Below are 18822 nucleotides of genomic sequence, written 5' to 3' on the forward strand. Positions count from 1 at the left end.
CACCGCGTGGCCCCGCCCATCAGCCGTGGGGGTTCGGGGAGAAGGCGGGGCTCCACTGGTAGGGTCGCGTGCAGAAGACGAGCCGGTTGCGTTCCTTCGCTTCGTTTGTATTCCGTCGCGCGCGCTCTATCAAGATCGGGGGTACAGGAGTGCACGAGAATGTATGACCAAGTTAAGAAGAGACTGACAAAGGACAGAAATACACTATGACATGTTGTGACTACTATGAAAAAATAGTATGAGGGCACATTCTCTCAATAAAAGTTTATTTAATGAGTCGAGCTTAAAAATCACCACCAGCAAACATTTGCATAGCCTATATGGCAGCTGAAGTTTCTTCTATTTAATTTTTCAGCACTGCTTTATTAAAAGACATAGATTGCCAAAAATAATAAGTTATTTGTATTGTAAGCTGAAAAGAATGAGAATCATAGAGTTGATGTGAAGCAGTCTCTCCTGAGGATAGCAAGAAAAGTAGACATTTTAACTGTGCCTTTAGATTTGCAGTCAGGTTGATGGAAACAAATAGCCCCAGGTCATTCACCTTAAAACCTAAATAAAGACGCAAACAATGGGCCGACCACCAGAGGTGTAGAATCGGTATAGAATTCAAAGACTCAAGAGACAGTTTTCTATAACAGGTTAACCTGGGGTATCCTCTAATGCACATTAATGAAGTCTCCTTTATGTACAGTTGGGAAGGTCTCCTGGAGGAGGAAATGGCAACCCACTCCAGTATTTTTGCCTAGAGAATCCCAGGGACAGAGGAGCCTGGTGGGCTACAGTCCATGGGGTCACAAAAAGTCGGACACAACTGAGTGACTAATACCATGTAAGGAGGAGGTAATTAGGGAGCAATCATGGAAAGACTTGATAGCTAACCTGAGGAATTTATCTTTAGTCTAAGAACAGAAGGATAATCCCAAAGTAAGCAGAAAAGATGGGCACTGTTTCCTAAAATGTGGCATTTATAAATCATTTGGGGTGAATGAAAGGATCTAAGGATTCACTTTTATGTAAATGTCTTCCCTGACCTAGGGATGGAACCCAGGTCTCTAGCATTGCAGGCAGATTCTTTACCATCTGAGCCACCAAGGAATCCCCAAACAGGACATTAAGTTACACTGAAAGGCAAAAGAAAAGAAGGAAGAAAAGTTATGACCAATCTAGACAGCATATTAAAAAGCAGAGACATTGCTTTGCCAACAAAGGTCCATCTAGTCAAAACTATGGTTTTTTCAGTAGTCAAGTATGGATGTGAGAGTTGGACCATAAAGAAAGCTGAGTGCTGAAGTTATTGATGCTTTTGAACTGTGGTGTTGGAGAAGACCCTTGAGAGCCCTTGGACTGCAAGGAGATCCAATCAGTCCATCTTTTTTTTTTTTCCCAACCAGTCCATCTTAAAGGAAATCAGTCCTGAATATTCATTGGAAGGACTGATGCTGAAACTGAAACTCCAATACTTTGGCCACCTGATGCGAAGAACTGACTCACTGGAAAAGACCCTGATGCTGGGAGAGATTGAAGGCGGGAGGAGAAGGGGACAACAGAGGATGAGATGGTTGGATCGCATCACCCACTCAATGGACATGAGTTTGAGTAAACTCCAGGAGTTGGTGATGGACAGGGAGGCTTGATGTGCTGCAGTCCATGGGGTCACAGTCACATGACTGAGTGACTGAACTGAACTGAAAGGCAAAGTGAGAGAGTCTTGTTTCAAACTAAAGAGAAAGTATGTTGGTGACTAGGATGTATTTAACATTTTTCTGACATTTGCATATCTCCCTTTTTTAAACACGGTGAAGGCTTCATTTTTAAAATCTTATCAAAAGGTAAATCACAAAAGAAAATAAAAAGGTAAATCACATCTACAGTTACATAGCATTGTTTTAGGGTGTGTGTATGTGTGTGTTTGTAGAAATTCTTCCACTTCTACCAAGCAATACTTGATTTCCCAGCAAGTAATGGTGTAAATTTTCCTTTGCAAATTTAAGTATAAGTTGAGTTCATTTAAAGAAAAAAATTGGAAAAATAACTTACAAACTGAACAGAATCAGTGGTATGTAGATATGACTACAATGATGGCAGTGTTATACAAATAACTAGTGTAGGGAAACTTTCACCTGGGAGTATGAGAGCCTGTAGGGTTTGGATCCTAAAATATTCAGGTTGGAAGAAGTCTTAGACATATATTCTAGTCTTTTCTTGTACAAAAAATGGAAAAAGACTCAAATGATTTGCCTAAAGTCACAGAAAGGGTTGATGGCAGAGGAAGAAGAATTACTCAAGCTTTCCTAATTCCTGCCTCAGCCTCTTTCTCTTTCTGAACCACAAACTAAGTTCCCAAGTGAGATTGTTTCAGGACCACAGAACTTCTAGGTAGCCCTTAAAATCCTTGCTTCTCTCTGGGCATCATTGGATTGGGCAGAAAAAAGCTAAGACTGTGATAAAGCCCATGATCAGATCCTACCAGGAACATACCCACAGTCAGAAAGGATTAGAGTTACTTAGCTTGCGGCAGGGCTTCCCTGGTTACTCAGATGGTAAACAATCAGCTTGCCATGCAGGAGACCCGGGTTCAACCCCTAGGTTGGGAAGATCCCCTGGGGAAAGGAATGGCAACCCACTCCAGGATTCTTGCTTAGAGAATTCTTGTTTGAAGGGAGAATGCATTGAGAGAAGCCACAAGGTATCTTAGTAAGAGGAAGTTGGGAGGGGCTTATTGTAGAGTTTGGTTAAGAAACTTTAAGAAACTTAAGAAAGTGAGGAACATTTTTGGATTGGACACAGTTAAGAAGCAAGGACAATTCAGTAACTAGGTATCTTCATAATTTTTATCCAGAAGAAAGGAAAATTCAAGCCAGGCCGGAGCTGCCTTTGAAAGAGAAGCAGGACCCACTCCTGTTAGAGGAGGTGAATGTTGAGTCATATTTGTGGTTCCAAAGTGGCCTTCCTTGTCTGTCTTGCTCCAAATACAGAGTGACCTTGTCTGATATTTGCTTATATTCTGTGAGCACTTGTTTATGTTCAGTGAGGAACATTAGGTCTAGCCAGCAGCTGAAGTTTTTTCACTTTCTGACCTGCAAGCATTAGTCCTCCCATGTGGGACCCCACCTGTCTCAGTGTTTCTGACCCTAAACGGTTAAATGTGCTTCATCTAGGTGGCAAAGGTGGGGGAGAGGGTGAGGCAGGAGATAGATGGGCTTTAGGCCAGATAAACTAGCCTCCTGTTTGCATTTCCTGAGACAGGAGGTAGGTGGGCTCCAGCTTAGGCATTTATAATAAGCCTCCTGTTTGCACTTTGAAATAGAAACAGGATAAATAACCAGGCTTTGTTTCCTGTGGACATTTGAGGATAATAGCTACGGTAGGGACAGAGAGGGGCTAAACCCTGTTTGAGAAAAAGATAAAGAGGTCACATATGTCCCCTCCTGGGGGCAAGGGAGATGCTGCACATGTGCAGGAAGACTCCTTGGGGGTCAAAAAGGAGGGGGCACCACTTCATAGTTCAGTTCAGTTCAGTCGCTCAGTCATGTCTGACTCTTTGCGACCCTATAGACTGCAGCACACCAGGCTTTCCTGTCCATCACCAACTCCCGGGGCTTACTCAATGCCAAAGCCCCTTCTCCCTATCCCCCAGAGGCCTCTGGGCTGGAATCCATCTTGGAAAAAAAGTTGCACACGCATGTTAGTGTGGGTCCTAGGGCAGGGCAGATATGAAAAAAGAAGCCAGATAATTGACCAAAGGTAAAGAGTTGACTCATTGGAAAAGACCCTAATGCTGGGAGGGATTGGGGGCAGGAGGAGAAGGGGACGACAGAGGATAAGATGGCTGGGTGCCATCACCGACTCGATGGACATGAGTTTGAGTAAACTCCAGGAGTTGCTGATGGACAGGGAGGCCTGGCATGCTGCGATTCATGGGGTCGCAAAGAGTGGGACATGACTGAGCAACTGAACTGAACTGAACTGAAACAAAGAACTGGAAGAACTGCCCTATTTGAGTGAACTTAACCACCTCTTTACTGCGCCTCCTTACTAGGGAAAGACCCCGATGTTGGGAAAGATTGCTGGCAGAAGAAGAGGGCAACAGAGGATGAGATGGCTGGATGGCATCACCGATGTAATGGACATGAACTTGGGCAAATTCCAGGAGATGGTGAGGGACAGGGAGGCCTGGTGTGCTGCAGTCCATGGGGTCGGGAAGAGTGGGACACGATTAGGCAACTGAACACCACCAATCACCTCTTTCCTGCTCCTCCTTACTGGGGAGCACGCCCACACCTTTCTCTCTGTCTGAGCGCTCTCCTACTTGTACTGTGTTATTAATAATAAACTTTGTACTTGTTTTTACAGTTTTGCCTTCTTGAGAAATGGCGTTTTTCAATGGGCACAAGGGCCAGGGAAATTTTGCTTCTAGCCTCTAGCCCCTGATGGTCTAGTGGTTAGGATTCCTGCTTTTCTTCCAGGCAAAGGAGGTTCAGTTCCTGGACGGGGAACTTAGATCTGGCTTCAAGCCACCTCTCATCACAGCCTCTCCGAGATCAAGGGATCTTTGAGATCATCTATTCCACTTTCCCACTTCCTGTAATCAAGGGATCTTTGAGATCATCTATTCCACTTTCCCACTTCCTGTAAGAATCCTTCAGTAACATCTCTTCTGGGGTGGGGGGCTCGCTCTTATGCAAAGCAGAGGAAAAATTTCCTCCTCCCCTTTGAGGTTCTGTGATGGGGCTGGTGAAGCCTGTGGAGCCTTACATCTTAAATTTGTAGAGACGTGATTAGACAAAGGATCAGGGTTTATGGCTTTTAAAAAGTGGCAGCCTGTGGGAAAGTAAATATATGGGTGAAACTAATGGAAGATAAGGATTGTTTCAGTCAGGTTTGTTTTGCTTGTTCCTCTCACTGAGTCTATCTAGAGTTGTCTCTCCTGTGATTAACTTTTGCTCTTCCTGGTAGAGAGGAGATTAGGGACACCTCCAGAAGGGAAATTCTTAAAAATTAATTTACTTTAATTAGAATGACGGTAACAATGATCCTACATACAGGACAGCAAAAGAGACACAGATGTAAAGAACAAAGGGAAATTTACAGGGGGACGGCAGAGAGCTTTTCTGCGCCTACTTCTCAGTTGTCTTCAGCTGGAAATAATCCTTATGCCAAAGTGGCGTATTTGGGGGTGGGGTGATCTCATCACTTATATTCCTATATATTGTTTGAAAAGGTAACCCATGTATTTGATTTTTTAAAATACCGCATAAAAGAAAGTCGACTGAAAAAAAACAAGCACAACCTAAAAGCTGAGAGTTGTTTTATTTGGCGGACATTCATGGAACTTCAAGCCCAAGCCCAGGACGCAGCATCTCAGATAAATGCTGAGAAAACTGTTGAAAAGAAGAGAAGAAGCCAGGATATATAGAGATTTTGCGACAACCGCTAGGTAGTCAGAACAAAATGTTACTGTTGTTCAAAGAAAACTAGATATCTCAAGTTAAGGAATTTAGCGCTTTCCTATGTATGGGAAGATGCAAGAGTCTAGGCTCACTGAAATCATTCCTTTGATAAGCACTTCGGCTATCTGTATTTATCCTGTGTTTTCTCATCCTGAGATTCCCCAAGATGACTGCTAGATGGCTGGCAGTCTGTTTCCTTCCTGAGTTCCCTCAGGGCTCACTGCCTGAGGAGGCTGTAATCTAATGGCTGGATCCTTTGTTTACTAACCTGACAGGCAATATTTTATTTCACAAGAACATACAGAGAAAATGTATGAGCTTACTTCCTCCATCTTCCAAATCTGTTTCCAGAGTTCATGTATGCCCATGCCAGCACTATATGTGTTATCTACCTCTCCCTTTATTACCTATAGTTGCAGTCCAACCACGTGGTGTTGAAACATTGCTTATTTCACATAACTTATTCATTCATTTAAGAAATATTTACCAAGCTCTTACTATGTGCTAGGCACTGTTCCCAGTAATGAGAGGAGAGCAGGGAGCAAACAAAATGCTTGCTCTTAGAAGAGTTTATGCTGTTGTCGACTAAAAAATATGCACAATATGAGAGTGGCAAGTTTAATTGGGGGCAAAGCAAGGATTTCAGCCTGGGAGACAGCGCCTCAGATAGCTCTGAGAGACCACTCTGAGGAGGCAGGGGGGAAGGACAGTACATATGTGATTTTGGCAAAGGGGGAAGTACATGCAATCAAGCACATATTTTTTTGTAGAAACTTTCTGCTGCTCTCAAAGTTTGTGCTAGTCACGAGAAGCAATAGCCACCCTGAGGGATCTTAGTGCTTTTCTAGATTGAGGAAATGTAAGAATTGGGCTCATAAAATTGGCTCCTGAGAATATCTAACTATCTGAAGACCTGTCCTGCCAGTTTCCCAAAGCACAAGGTCCCTCATTTCTGCTCTTCACCCTGAACTCCTTCGGGGGTGTTGGAGGTCAGCAGCTGCAGTGCCACATGATTTAATCCTTGTAGAAGTTGCTGGCAAGCACCCACAGCAAGTGCCAATCCGTGGTTGACACTTCCCAGGTGGTCTCAGCGGTAAGGAACCCGCCTGCCAATGCAGGTTAGACGTAAGAGACGTGGGTTCGATCCCTAGGTCAGGAAGATCCCTTGGAGGAGGACATGGCAACCCACTCCAGTATTCTTTTTTTTTTTTTTTTTCTCATTTATTTTTATTAGTTGGAGGCTAACTACTTTACATCATTACAGTAGTTTTTGTCATACATTGAAATGAATTAGCCATGGATTTACATGTATTACCCATCCCGGTCCCCCCTCCCACCTCCCTCTCCACCCGATCCCTCTGGGTCTTCCCAGTGCACCAGGCCCGAGCACTTGTCTCATGCACCCAACCTGGGCTGGTGATCTGTTTCACCCTAGATAATATACATGTTTCGATGCTGTTCTCTTGAAACATCCCACCCTCGCCTTCTCCCAGAGTCCACAAGTCTGTTCTATACATCTGAGTCTCTTTTTCTGTTTTGCATATAGGATTCTCGTTACCATCTTTCTAAAGTCCATATATATGTGTTAGTATACTGTAATGGTCTTTATCTTTCTGGCTTACTTCGCTCTGTATAATGGGCTCCAGTTTCATCCATCTCATTAGAACTGATTCAAATGAATTCTTTTTAATGGCTGAGTAATATTCCATGGTGTATATGTACCACGGCTTCCTCATCCATTCGTCTGCTGATGGGCATCTGGGTTGCTTCCATGTCCTGGCTATTATAAACAGTGCTGCGATGAACATTGGGGTGCATGTGTCTCTTTCAGATCTGGTTTCCTCGGTGTGTATGCCCAGAAGTGGGATTGCTGGGTCATATGGCAGTTCTATTTCCAGCTTTTTAAGAAATCTCCACACTGTTTTCCATAGTGGCTGTACTAATTTGCATTCCCACCAACAGTGTAAGAGGGTTCCCTTTTCTCCACACCCTCTCCAGCATTTATTGCTTGTAGACTTTTGGATAGCAGCCATCCTGACTGGCGTATAATGGTACCTCATTGTGGTTTTGATTTGCATTTCTCTGATAATGAGTGATGTTGAGCATCTTTTCATGTGTTTGTTAGCCATCTGTATGTCTTCCTTGGAGAAATGTCTGTTGAGTTCTTTGGCCCATTTTTTGATTGGGTCATTTATTTTTCTGGAGTTGAGCTGGAGGAGTTGCTTGTATATTTTTGAGATTAATCCTTTGTCTGTTGCTTCGTTTGCTATTATTTTCTCCCAATCTGAGGGCTGTCCACTCCAGTATTCTTGCCTGGAGAGTCCCGTGGACAGAGGAGCCTGGCGAGCTACAATCCATGAGGTCGCACAGAATCGGATACGACTGAAGCAACTTGGCACGCACGCACCGCATGCATTGTACTGAAATGTTAGAGCAGGTAAGTAGCTAGGTATGAGCAGGAGATTAGGCGCAACAGGCCAAGAGGCGGGACAACGTGGCCAAAATCTAGGCTCCCTGTCCACTGATGCCAAATAGAAATACGGAGATAGAATTTGGAGAAAATAGAAAAGAGAGCTTTGTTATTTTTGCCAGGCAAAAGGAATACGCACTAGGCTAGTACCTCAAGAACTGTGCCCTGTTCTCTTGGGAATAGGGAAAACTTTTATACCCTCATGAAGGTCTTGCTTTTTTTTTTCTCTTTTGTGAAGTTTCAAAACGGCTACAGCTGGCACCAGGCAACTCAGCAACCAGGTCTAGTGTCCTTGAAGTTGTTGGCCCCTGACCTTTTTGAAATACAGAATGATACAACAGAGTGTAGGGAGAGAAGGATGCCAGGTGCAGAGTACAATTCATAAGAAGTCAGAGAGTAATTAGCTTTGTGAAGGACAAGTCCCGCTACAAGTGTTTGTGAGTAGTAACAGCTAAAGAATAACCAAGATTGTTTAACTCTTCCAAGCCTCTTTGGCTTGTAGGTGCCAAAGGCCTTTCACTCATTTCTGTTTTTGCTGTAAACAGCAAAAGTCCAATGACAGACAAAGAAAGGCAGGAACCTCCAGACTGACAGGAAACCACATCTTTTGGGTGATAAGTATCCTGCAAGCAGACAAAGAAAGGCGAGGAAAGGCGGGAATCTCCTGCATAAGCATGTAACCTGTTGCTCATTATGCTCTCATTACAATAAAATTAGCTTCATTAAGTGAGCAGATAAGTTCCCATCATGCACCAACGCCATGACCCCTGTGTTCCAAGCTGAATAAGGACAAAAACCCCTCCTCTGCTTGGTAAGATGGAGCTGGGATGAAAATCAGGGACTATGACCTCCAAACTCCTCCTTCCCCAGTGAATATTCCACCCCCTCATATCCGGCTTGCCAGAGAAATCCAGGGCAGCATCTGCTCACCTGTCTCCCCGCCCTCCCTCTGAGGGCTTTGTAGTTCAGTCCCCAAGTCATGTCTGCCTCTTTGAGACCCCAAGGACTGCAGCACACCAGGCTTCCCTGTCCGTCACTATCTCCCGGAGCGTGCTCAAACTCATGTCCATCGAGTCAGTGATGCCATCCAACCACATCATCTTCTGTCGCCCCCTTCTCCTCCTGACTTCTATCTTCCCCAGCATCAGGGTCTTTTCCAATGAGTTGGCTTTTGGCTTCAGGTGGCCAAAGTATTGGAGGGCGTATTCTTGCTTAAATAAATTCTCACTTTACTTTCTTAACCTCCTTGCTTTTCTCTGAATTCTTTCAAGATGAGGCAAGAACCTTAAATTCACTGGGAACAAAAAGAAACAGGCAACAAATAACTGTATAAAATGACATCAGATACTTACAAGAGCTGTGAAGAGAAAATAAGCCAGGAGAAGACAAGATAGAGTTGGTGGGCCTTTTTTAAAGAAAGTAGTCAGGACAGGTCTTTTTGAAGACCTGACATTTGAGCAGATATTTGAAGGAACTGCGGAAGTCATGGGAATATCTGGAGGAAAAGTGGTTCCAATGTGGAACAGTAGGAGGAAACTCCCTGAGCTAGAAGTATGCATGCACGTCCACTGGCTCAATTGTGTCTGACTCTTTGCGACCCCATGGACTGTAGCCTGCCAGGCTTTTCTATCCTTGGGATTTTCCAGGCAAGAATACTGGAGTCATTTCATCCTCCAGGGGATCTTCCCAACCCAGGGATTGAACTTGCGTCTGCTGCATTGGCAGGCAGATTCTTTACCACTGAACCACTTGGGATTCCCATGATAGACGTTTGCTTAACTTAAAAACCACAAAGCCAGGGTGATTGGAGCATGGGCAAGAGGGATCATGGTGAGAGACAACATTGGACAGGTATGCGTGGAGATAGTGCACCCGGGGGGTGTCTGTCGTTGACCACGGTAACTCTAGATTTTATTCAGTACAAAGTTTTTGAGCAGGGGAAGGATGTGATCATGTTTACATTTTAAAGGGATCATTTTGGTTTTGGGGTAGAGAGGAGACCGAGGCAGGGCTGGAGGTTAGAGCAGAAGCAAAGACAGAACTAGTTAGGAGACTATTGCTGTGTGAAGTGAAAAATGTTGCCTGCCGTGTGTCGACTGAAAAGAAATGCACATGAGAGCAAAATGAGGACTATAGCCTGGGAGAGAGCATTTCAGACAGCTCTGAGAAGCTGCTCCAAAGAAGTAGGCTGGGGGCGGGGAGGGGGGGGAGTTCAGTATATATGTGATTTTGATGACGCGGGAGTACATAAAATCAAGCACACATTTTTGCTGAAGGTTGCTGCTGCTAGTCTCACGAAGACTACTATTAGTCATGAGAAGCTGACATCACCATCAAAGATTTTAGTGCTTTTCTTGATATGATGAAATGCAAGACTTGGGCTCATAAACCATCTTTTGAAACTATTTAACTATCTGGAGACCTGTTTTGCCAGTTTTCCCCAGAGCACAGAGTGCCTCATTCCTGATCTCCATCCCTGACTTCTTTCAGGAGGTGCTGAAGGTCAGCAACTGCAGCGGCTCTTAACTGCCACAAAGGTAGACGGCAAGTACCAATGATAAGTGCCAACTTCTAAGTGACACAGGATGGAGACAGAACCCTTGGCCACTGCAGTCACGCCAGCTGTGCTTCTGAGGGAATTCAGGATGGAGAAAATCTAGATACTGGCCCTAGTGCACATCAAAGGAATGATTTCAGTGTGCTCGACTCTTACACAGAAAAACCCCATATGTAGAAAAGCGCTAAATTCTTAAACTTGAGATGTCTGGTTTTCTTTAACAGTAATCTGTGTTGCAAAAACCCCAATATATCCCAGATCCTCCCTCATCTTTTCAGAGCAGTTTATCAAAGTTATCTGAGAGGGTGTGTCCTGGACTTAAACCCTCAATTTTGTCTGCCAAAATTCTCAACTTTTAGGTTGTGCTTTTTTTTCCCCCCAGTTGATAGCTGTGTGCACAGCTTGAAGACCAGTCTATAAAGTGTATCTACGTCTCTCAGTCCTCATTAGTTCTTTCTATGATAATCCATTTTATGGATGTACTATAAAGTACTTAATTCGTTAGTCCTGGATGTTTAGCTTCTTCTCAGCCCTTCTACTGTTATAAACAATGAACCAGTGAATATCCTTTATGTTCATGTCCCAAGATTATCTGCAGGATTATTCCACGAAGTATAACTGCTGATCACAGGTTACAGTATGTTATTTCTCACACTGCAATTAAATCTGGTGAACTCATTCTCACCATGAACCCAAAGAAACAAGGGGTTTTGTTTGGTTGGTTGGTTTTGTCAGGCAAGTGTATGCTCCTCGGTTCTTTGCCTCGTCACAACAAAAATTTGGAGTGACGGACATTAATGGCCCCTCAGCGGGTCACAGCTCTCGGGTCTTGGACAGACCGTGTTATAGCTCTTAAATAAATCAGTGTCACAGCTCTATTTTATTTAGATAACAGCAGGAAAATCCATCTTCGAGGCGTGAGGGCACGAAGAGAAGAGCGCCCCATCGCGGGGGAGAGAGAGAGGGAAGAGTGCTTTGGCTCCTTTTTATTTGTTTCTCTGTCCCTGGGCCTGTCCTATGTAAATTGGGCCAGCCAGGAGTGTTGTTTCACCTGAGGTTCTCACTCCCATCCTCGAACCTTTCTTTGTTTTATTTTCGTGGGCTTTTCCCTTCCAGGTCTTTTAGTCACCGCCATTCTGGACTCCTTTTCCCTGTTTTAACTACCTAACAGTTTGGTTTTGGTTTCAGTTAAAAAAAAAACACAACAAACTTTGGGGAATTGGCTGGCCGTCCAGTGGTTAGGATTCGGAGTTTTCACTACCCACGGGTGGTGGGCATGCCAAAAAAAAAAAAAAAAAAAAGAAAAAGAATTCTTTGTCATACCACTGCTTCGGAAATTAAAGAGAGGCATGCGCCACCCCTCCCACATCAGTTTTCTTCTTTAAATATTCCCAGTCTAGCAAGATTCCGCCTGCGGCTCCGTCATCTCTCCCAGAATAGCCTCCATCTCAGGTGCCAGAGAGAGAAACTGAGGCACAGGCAGGTTCCGAAGCACAAGTCCTTCCCCCGGTCTGGCTGTCCCCTTTTCCGCCTTAACGTTTCCTTCCCTCTCCCATCCCTCCGGGCCAACTTTCAGGCTGCCAACCCCCAACCCCGGTCCCTCGCGGCTCAGAAGCGGGACTTCCACCCGCTGCCCCTCCTCGGCGCGCTCGGGGGCTGCGGAAGGGGCCGCGACGCCTCCTGGTCCCCTCCGAGCCGCCGTAGCGCGAGCCTCGGGAGTTCGGCAGCTCCAGTCGCCAAGGCAACGGGCTCCGCTGAGCTCGGCGGGCGCCTGGCAGCCCTCCGGAGGCGCTGCGGGCCGGTGGCCCGGGCTCGGTTGGCGGCGGGACGGCAGGTGAGCAGGGGCCGGGCGGGCAATAGCGGCCCAACGCCCGGCTCCCGGCGTCGATTCTTCGCAGCGGGCGAGGGGCTGGGCCGCTGGGGTTTCCGGAAAGGAGACAGGGCCTGACCTTTTTCCGCGGCTCCCCCCTCCTCCATCCTTGGCGCCGGGGAGGAGCCCCTCGAGCAGTTTAATTCCGTCGGGCGCGGGCGGAGAGTCGCTTTGCGTTGTTCATTATGTGGGGGGGGGGCAATTGGCCTGATTCAAAAGTTTTTTTTAAAGCACCTCTTATTTGGGGGTCGACAAAGAACTCCGAACTGCCGAAAACGAGCATCTGTGCGACTCTTCTGGGGCCAGAGAGGATTAACTTCTTTGTACATCAGTTTTCCCATCTGCAGAATGGGGACAATCACAGCACCTGTTTTAGAAGGTTCAGTTCAGTTCAGTTTAGAAGGTTATTACAAAGTAAATAATATATTTCAGATCTTTGCAGCTAAATCCTCAATCCTTGGGAGCTTTTATCATTACTACTACTACTAAAGAAGGTCCATTATCGAGCATGTGTTGTGTTCCAGGGCCTGGGCTGATCGCCAGGGGTAAAAATAAGTGAATGAGACATCTTGTCCTCAGGGAACTCCACAGTGTTAAGGTATAAATAGGAGCTCATTGTGGTTCCAGCTATGATTTTGGACATTCAGGGGACTGTGAATACACAGAGAAGGCAGTTAACCCAGATTTCTGGAGATGAGGTTGGGGAGGATGGTCAAAGAGAGATTCCAAAAGAAGATGCTTTTCAAAATGAGACATGACAGCTACCTTTGTATTGGCCGGAAGATGAAGCTGGTGGAGTGCGTAGTGTTCTGGGCAGAGAGAACCGACCAGTGTAAGGTCCTGGGGAGAAAGTGCAGGCTTCCTGGACATCTGTTAGCATTTCATAGCCTGGTTAGAGACAGATTCCGGGAAGTGGAAGTGGTCTAGCTAGGTGTGTCTGAGAGAGAAGCAGGTGCCCTTCTGAAAGATTTTCTTGTGTCTCCCTGTAAGTTTGGACTTTGTTGTGAGGGTTGGTGGGGAACACCAAAGGATTTAAATCAGGGCAGTGAGTGTGTGGTGTGTGTGTGTGTGATCAGAGGTGTGGTTTCCAAAGATCTGGGGTTTTTGTTCTCTCCTGGTCTCGTCACTCCTCCAGTCTGTTTTGCACGTTGCAGCTATTCATTTATGGTGATTAAAAAAAAAAAAAGTATTTATTGAACATCTGTTACGTGCCAGGCCCTGTGTAAGGAAACAGGTTCCTACCCTCATGGCTTGTATTCTAGACATGTTCAAAGGTACATCCGTGGTGATGGAAGTAGTCCAGTACAACTAGAACTGAATCAATACCAGAAGAGACCCATCCAGAGAGTGGTTTTTTTTTTTTTAAGGCCCAGATCATTCAGGGTCACTATCTTGTACACTCTTGGCAGAACCATTCACTTAGAACTATACCAGGAAGAAATGGCCAGAGAAATGGGGGGAAAACTAGGAGAGTGTCGTAAGGAAAGCCCAAGGAAGAGATCCACTTTGTTGGATGCCGTTGAGATTTCAAGTAAAATAAGTTACATGTTAAAATGCGCCTTTTGCTTAAGTAAATATAGAGGTCACCGAGAAACCCAGTTGAGCAGATTTGGTGAAATGATGGGGGTGGAATCTATAATATCAGCATCTTCCAAAGGTTCAGTGTAATATGTCAGTGGAATGAGGAGCAAGTGGGATGTGAGAAAGTAACGTGTAGGCAGCTCCAAGAAGTTTGGCTGTGAAGAGAGGCGAGGAGAAGGCTGGAGAGCAGTTGGGGAATCAGGTGAAGTCTTTTTAAGCAGAAAACAGACAGGAGCAGATGTAAATGCTGATGGTAGAGCCAGTAAGGGAGGGAGAGACTGAGAAAATACAGGAGATTTTCTCAGGGGAAAATAAATGGCACAAACAACTTGCCAAAAATGTGAACGTGGATACGATCCACAGCACAGATCCTTTACAAAGAGTCTGATGACGTGTTTCTTGATTTTTTTTTCCTGGACATATGGTAAGCAACGTAATTGCTGAAAAGGAATGCGCCCGTGTAATGCCAGCAGAAAAATAAAAGATGTAAATGTGGAAAGTTCTATATTCCTGCTCATCAGATAGGAGACATTTATTGAACTAGCATTGTGTTAAACCCTCTCCAGGTACAAGAGTCTCCATTGAAAGCATGCTCTTTACAACAACCCTGGGAGAGAGCGAGCCTCTAGTGTAATTCCCAGCTTATGGATGAGGACATTGGGGTATAATGCTTAGCCCGGGTCACATAGGATTTGAATCCAGTCCTGAGCCCAGAGCTTTTGCTCTTAATCACTCCTTAAATGATATGATTGTCTCCGTATGAGATGATTATCTGCTGAAAAAAATCCAAGAGAATTGAGTTAAAAATAAGCAAGCTACAAGAGAGACAAAAAACAATAGCTTTATACCAGCAGTAGGAGTAAGAAAATAGAATTGTAGGTGAAATGGCAGTAGCTACATGAAAAATAAATACTTAAGAATAAACCTTAAAATAAATGTACCCAGGCTAGTCAAATAGGATAAGAGTTGGCTGGAGGTTGGGGAGTATAGGTCAGGAAGTGTGTTTGTATGCAGAGGAAGCAATTTTTTCTTTGGGAAAATCAGGGTATTGATACCAGGAACAAAGCATGTAAAAAACCCAGATGTCTATTATGAAACATCATGAGAAAATATGCAAAGATGTTGACTGTGATGTTTTTATAATATTGAAAAACTAATAACAGACTGGCTACATTATTATGCAGTCATGTGATGGGTGCAATCAGCCATTAAAAAAGAGGAAGGTGGTAACCATATATATATATTTATGAGAAAGATGTTTACGTCACGTGGTTAGGTGTGAAAACAGATTTCACTTGGTTGGTTTTGGAGTTTTTTAAGTGTATACACGTATATTGATAGGAAAGATGTCTAGAAAGATGAGTTCTTTATTTTTTAAAAATATTTATTTTTTATTTAGCTGTGCTGGTCTTAGCTGGGGTCCACGGGTTCTTCAGTCTTCACTGTGGCATGAGTGATCTTTTTAGCTGTGGCACGTGGACTCTGTTTCCCTGACCAGGGATTGAACCCAACCTCCCTGTCTGTGTTGGGAGCGTGGTGTCTTACCATTGCGTAGAGGCACTACCATAGTGTAGTGACCTACCACCAGGGAAGTCCAAGACGAGTTCTTTAAAACAGTTTTTTATTTTTTATTGTGGTAAGCAATCCATACATTTATCATAACCATATTTAAGTGTACAGTTTAATAGTGTTAAGGATAGTTACATCCTTGTGCAATCAACCTCCAGAATTTTTTCATCTTGCAAATCTGAAACTTTATGCCCATTAAGACAGTTCCACGCTTACCCCTCTCCCTAGTCTCTGGCAACCACCATCCTCCTTTCTGTTTCTATGAATTTGGTTACTCTGAATACTTCATATAAGTGAAATCATTCAATTTTTATCTTTTTGTGCTTTTTTTTTCCCCATTTAGCATAATCATAATGTCCTAAGGGTTTCCCTGATGGCTCAGCGGTAAAGAATCTGCCTGCCAATGCAGGAGACATGAGTTCCATCCCTGGGTTGGGAAGATCCCCTGGAGAAGGAAATGGCAACCCACTCCAGTATTCTTGCCTGGCAAATCCCATAGACAGAGGAGCCTGGCAGACTATAGTCCATGGAGTCACGAAAGACTCAGACACTACTTAGCTACTAAACAACAGTGGCAGCAACATAATGTGCTAAAGGTGCGTCATGGTTGTAGTATGTCAGCATTTCCTTCCTTTTTGAGGCTGAATGATATCCCACTGTATGGATATATACATTTTGTGTATACATTGTATGTATGAACACATTTTGTTTATTCATTCCATAGATGGACATTTGTGTTGCTTTCCCCTTTTGGCTATTTTGAGTAATGCTGCTCCAGACGATGAATGTGCCAGAAAGATAAGTTCCTTGTGTCCTGAGACCCATGGGGAGCCTTTTATTCTTTTCCTTATTGCCTTATTTTTCTTTTTCATGAGCATGGATGGCTTTCATAATCAGAAAAAAACAATAAGGATATATCCTATTTGGGGAGATGGGGGAATAAATGTTAAAAAAAAAAAAAGAGAGAGAGAGAAAAAGAGTCAGACCTAGGGCAGTGGCTGCAGGAATGGAATGGAGTGGGCTGATTTGAGAGCCCTTTCGGGAGAATCAACAGGACTTGACAACCAAGAGGTAAAGGAGAAAGGAGTGAAGGACAGAACCCTGGGGGCCTGTGGGGAGAGAGGGCTTAGACTTGGGGAAGTGAAGTAAAGTGAAAGTCACTCAGTCCTGCCAGACTCTTGCGACCCCATGGACTGTAGCCTGCCAGGCTCCTCTGTCCATGGGATTTAGACTTGGGGAAAAGAGAGGGAATAAGGTTGGAGAGCCACCTGAGCGTTTTTGTTCAGTGGTTTAGACTCTTTCCTAATAGTAGAGGGAAACCGTTGAAATGAAGGGAAATGACTTAATCACATTCGAGTTATAGAAAGATCACCGTGGCCAATCCATGCTGTGAGCTGAAGCCAGAGTGCAAAATTTCCCTTTGTGTTACTTAGACTTGAACCTTTGTTCATTTCCCGTTATTTGAGACAAAGCATTGGTGTTAAAAGATGCATATCTACTCTTCTAAAAGCACCTGAAATATTTTAAACAAAGTCCTATTTAGGTTACATTGATTCTTAATCTCATTCAGTTTTATCTTAACAACACAGTCTCCTGTTACTTGACTTTCTACCTTTAGCAGGGGAAATATAATTGGGAAAGCAAAGAAGAAATATAAACAACTCAAGTTATAGACCTTCAGTTAATTGCAAATATCTTTGTCCTTTGGGGAGAAGAGGGTCAATGAGGTAAACAGTGTCTTACCAAATGCTTACTACAAAGCAAAAATTGTTAAAGACTCCAAATGGACTCAGCTCATTACCTACTTCTCTTCCCACAAACCTGTAATGTCTCTGCTCCCAGAGCCTCCCAGAGAGGGAACTAACTGTTGTGCTGACATCTAATAAGCATTTTGCAGTTTTTAAGAGCTTCATGTCCAAAAGATGTGAACCAACGATCTCATTTCACTCCTTCCAATAATCCTTAGATAGGGATTATCATTCCTATTTTCAGATGAGGAAATTGAATTTCAGAGGATTTAAGAAACCTCCTAGCTCCTACATCTAATAAATTCTGGACTTTGAATCTAGGTTTTCTTATTTTCTTTTTATATTATAGCCTCTTTTTATGTACAGTTTTAAACATATACAAAAGTAAAAAAGATGGTATAATACATACGTTATACTCTAACCCCAGCTTCAACAGATACCAACATATGGTCAGTTTTATTCTATCTATACCCTCCACTCCCTCTCCACCATAGATTATATTAAAGCAAATCCTAAGACATCATATCATTTCATCTCTAAATACTTTAATATGCATATGAGAGATAAGGATTTTTTTCTTTCCCCCCTATAATCACAATACTGTGATCATACCTAAGAAAATGAACAGCAGTGATTCCTCAACATTACCTTGTATCCGTTTGATACTCAGTTTCTCATTTTCTCATAGATGTCTTTGCACACTTGGTTTGTGTGAATTGGGATCTGAACAAGGATCACATCTGGGTGATAGTCGCTTAAGTCTTTGAATCTATAGCAATTTTGCCTCTTCTTTTTTCCCCTTACCTTTCATTTGTGGAAAACTCAGGTCATTTGTCCTGTCCAGCTACTCTGGATTTGCCTGGTTATATCCCTCTAATGTCCTCCTCCATTCCCTTTATTATTTTTGGCCGTTGCTCTTTATGGGTGGTGCTGTGTATCATGTCAGCAGGCAGTAAAGGCTGATTCTCACCTGGTAAGATTGATCATGGGTTCAGGGGTTTGTTAGCATGATCCCTTCATTTTAAGTTTCTCATCAGCCTTTCACAAAATGGTTTTAGCAGCTGTTGATGATCGTTGCCTCGATCTATTTACTATTTCATGGCGTGTGTGCGTGCTCAGTCATGAAGTCATGTTTGACTCTTTGTGACCCCATGGACTGTAGCCCACCAGGCTCTTCTGTCTGTGGGATCCTCCAGGCAAGACTCCTGGAGTGGGTTGCCATGCCCTCCTCCAGGGGATCTTCCCGACCCAGGAATCGAACCTACATCTCCCGCACTGGCAGGCAGATTCTTTACCACTGTGCCACCTGGGAAGCCCCGATCCTGAGTCATGCTCTCAGTATGTGCTCAGAAAACAGAGCCCATATATTCAGTTCAGTACTGGTTACTCAAAGCATTGCTTTCCTGGGTTGGTCTTATGTGTTGGCAAAACCACACTGTGAGGGGCTGCTTGTATCAGTGCTTTTCAAACTGTACCTGCAGTTGGTTGGGGATTAGTAGGTAGAGGAACTGTTTGGGTGAGGAGTTCCAGCATAACGGGAGTTAATCCGCTTTTCTCCCATTCCCAGTTCCATA

General features: G+C 44.0%; 1 protein-coding gene across 3 annotated transcripts in view; it reads left to right on the forward strand.

Annotated features, from left to right (window-relative positions):
- Nucleotides 1–12036: 12036 nt before the first annotated feature.
- The window catches only part of PKIG (cAMP-dependent protein kinase inhibitor gamma), a 77242-nt gene continuing 70456 nt past the window's right edge, over nt 12037–18822 (forward strand). The window contains exon 1 of one of the 3 annotated variants that reach the window (XM_020911466.2): nt 12037–12314. The gene's annotated coding sequence lies outside the window, so the exon portion shown is untranslated. The remainder of the gene's footprint in view (nt 12315–18822) is intronic. The other 2 variants (XM_020911474.2, XM_020911472.2) reach the window with 2 other exon arrangements.

The sequence above is a fragment of the Odocoileus virginianus genome, chromosome 9, assembly GCF_023699985.2.
Source record: "Odocoileus virginianus isolate 20LAN1187 ecotype Illinois chromosome 9, Ovbor_1.2, whole genome shotgun sequence".
NCBI lineage: Eukaryota > Metazoa > Chordata > Mammalia > Artiodactyla > Cervidae > Odocoileus > Odocoileus virginianus.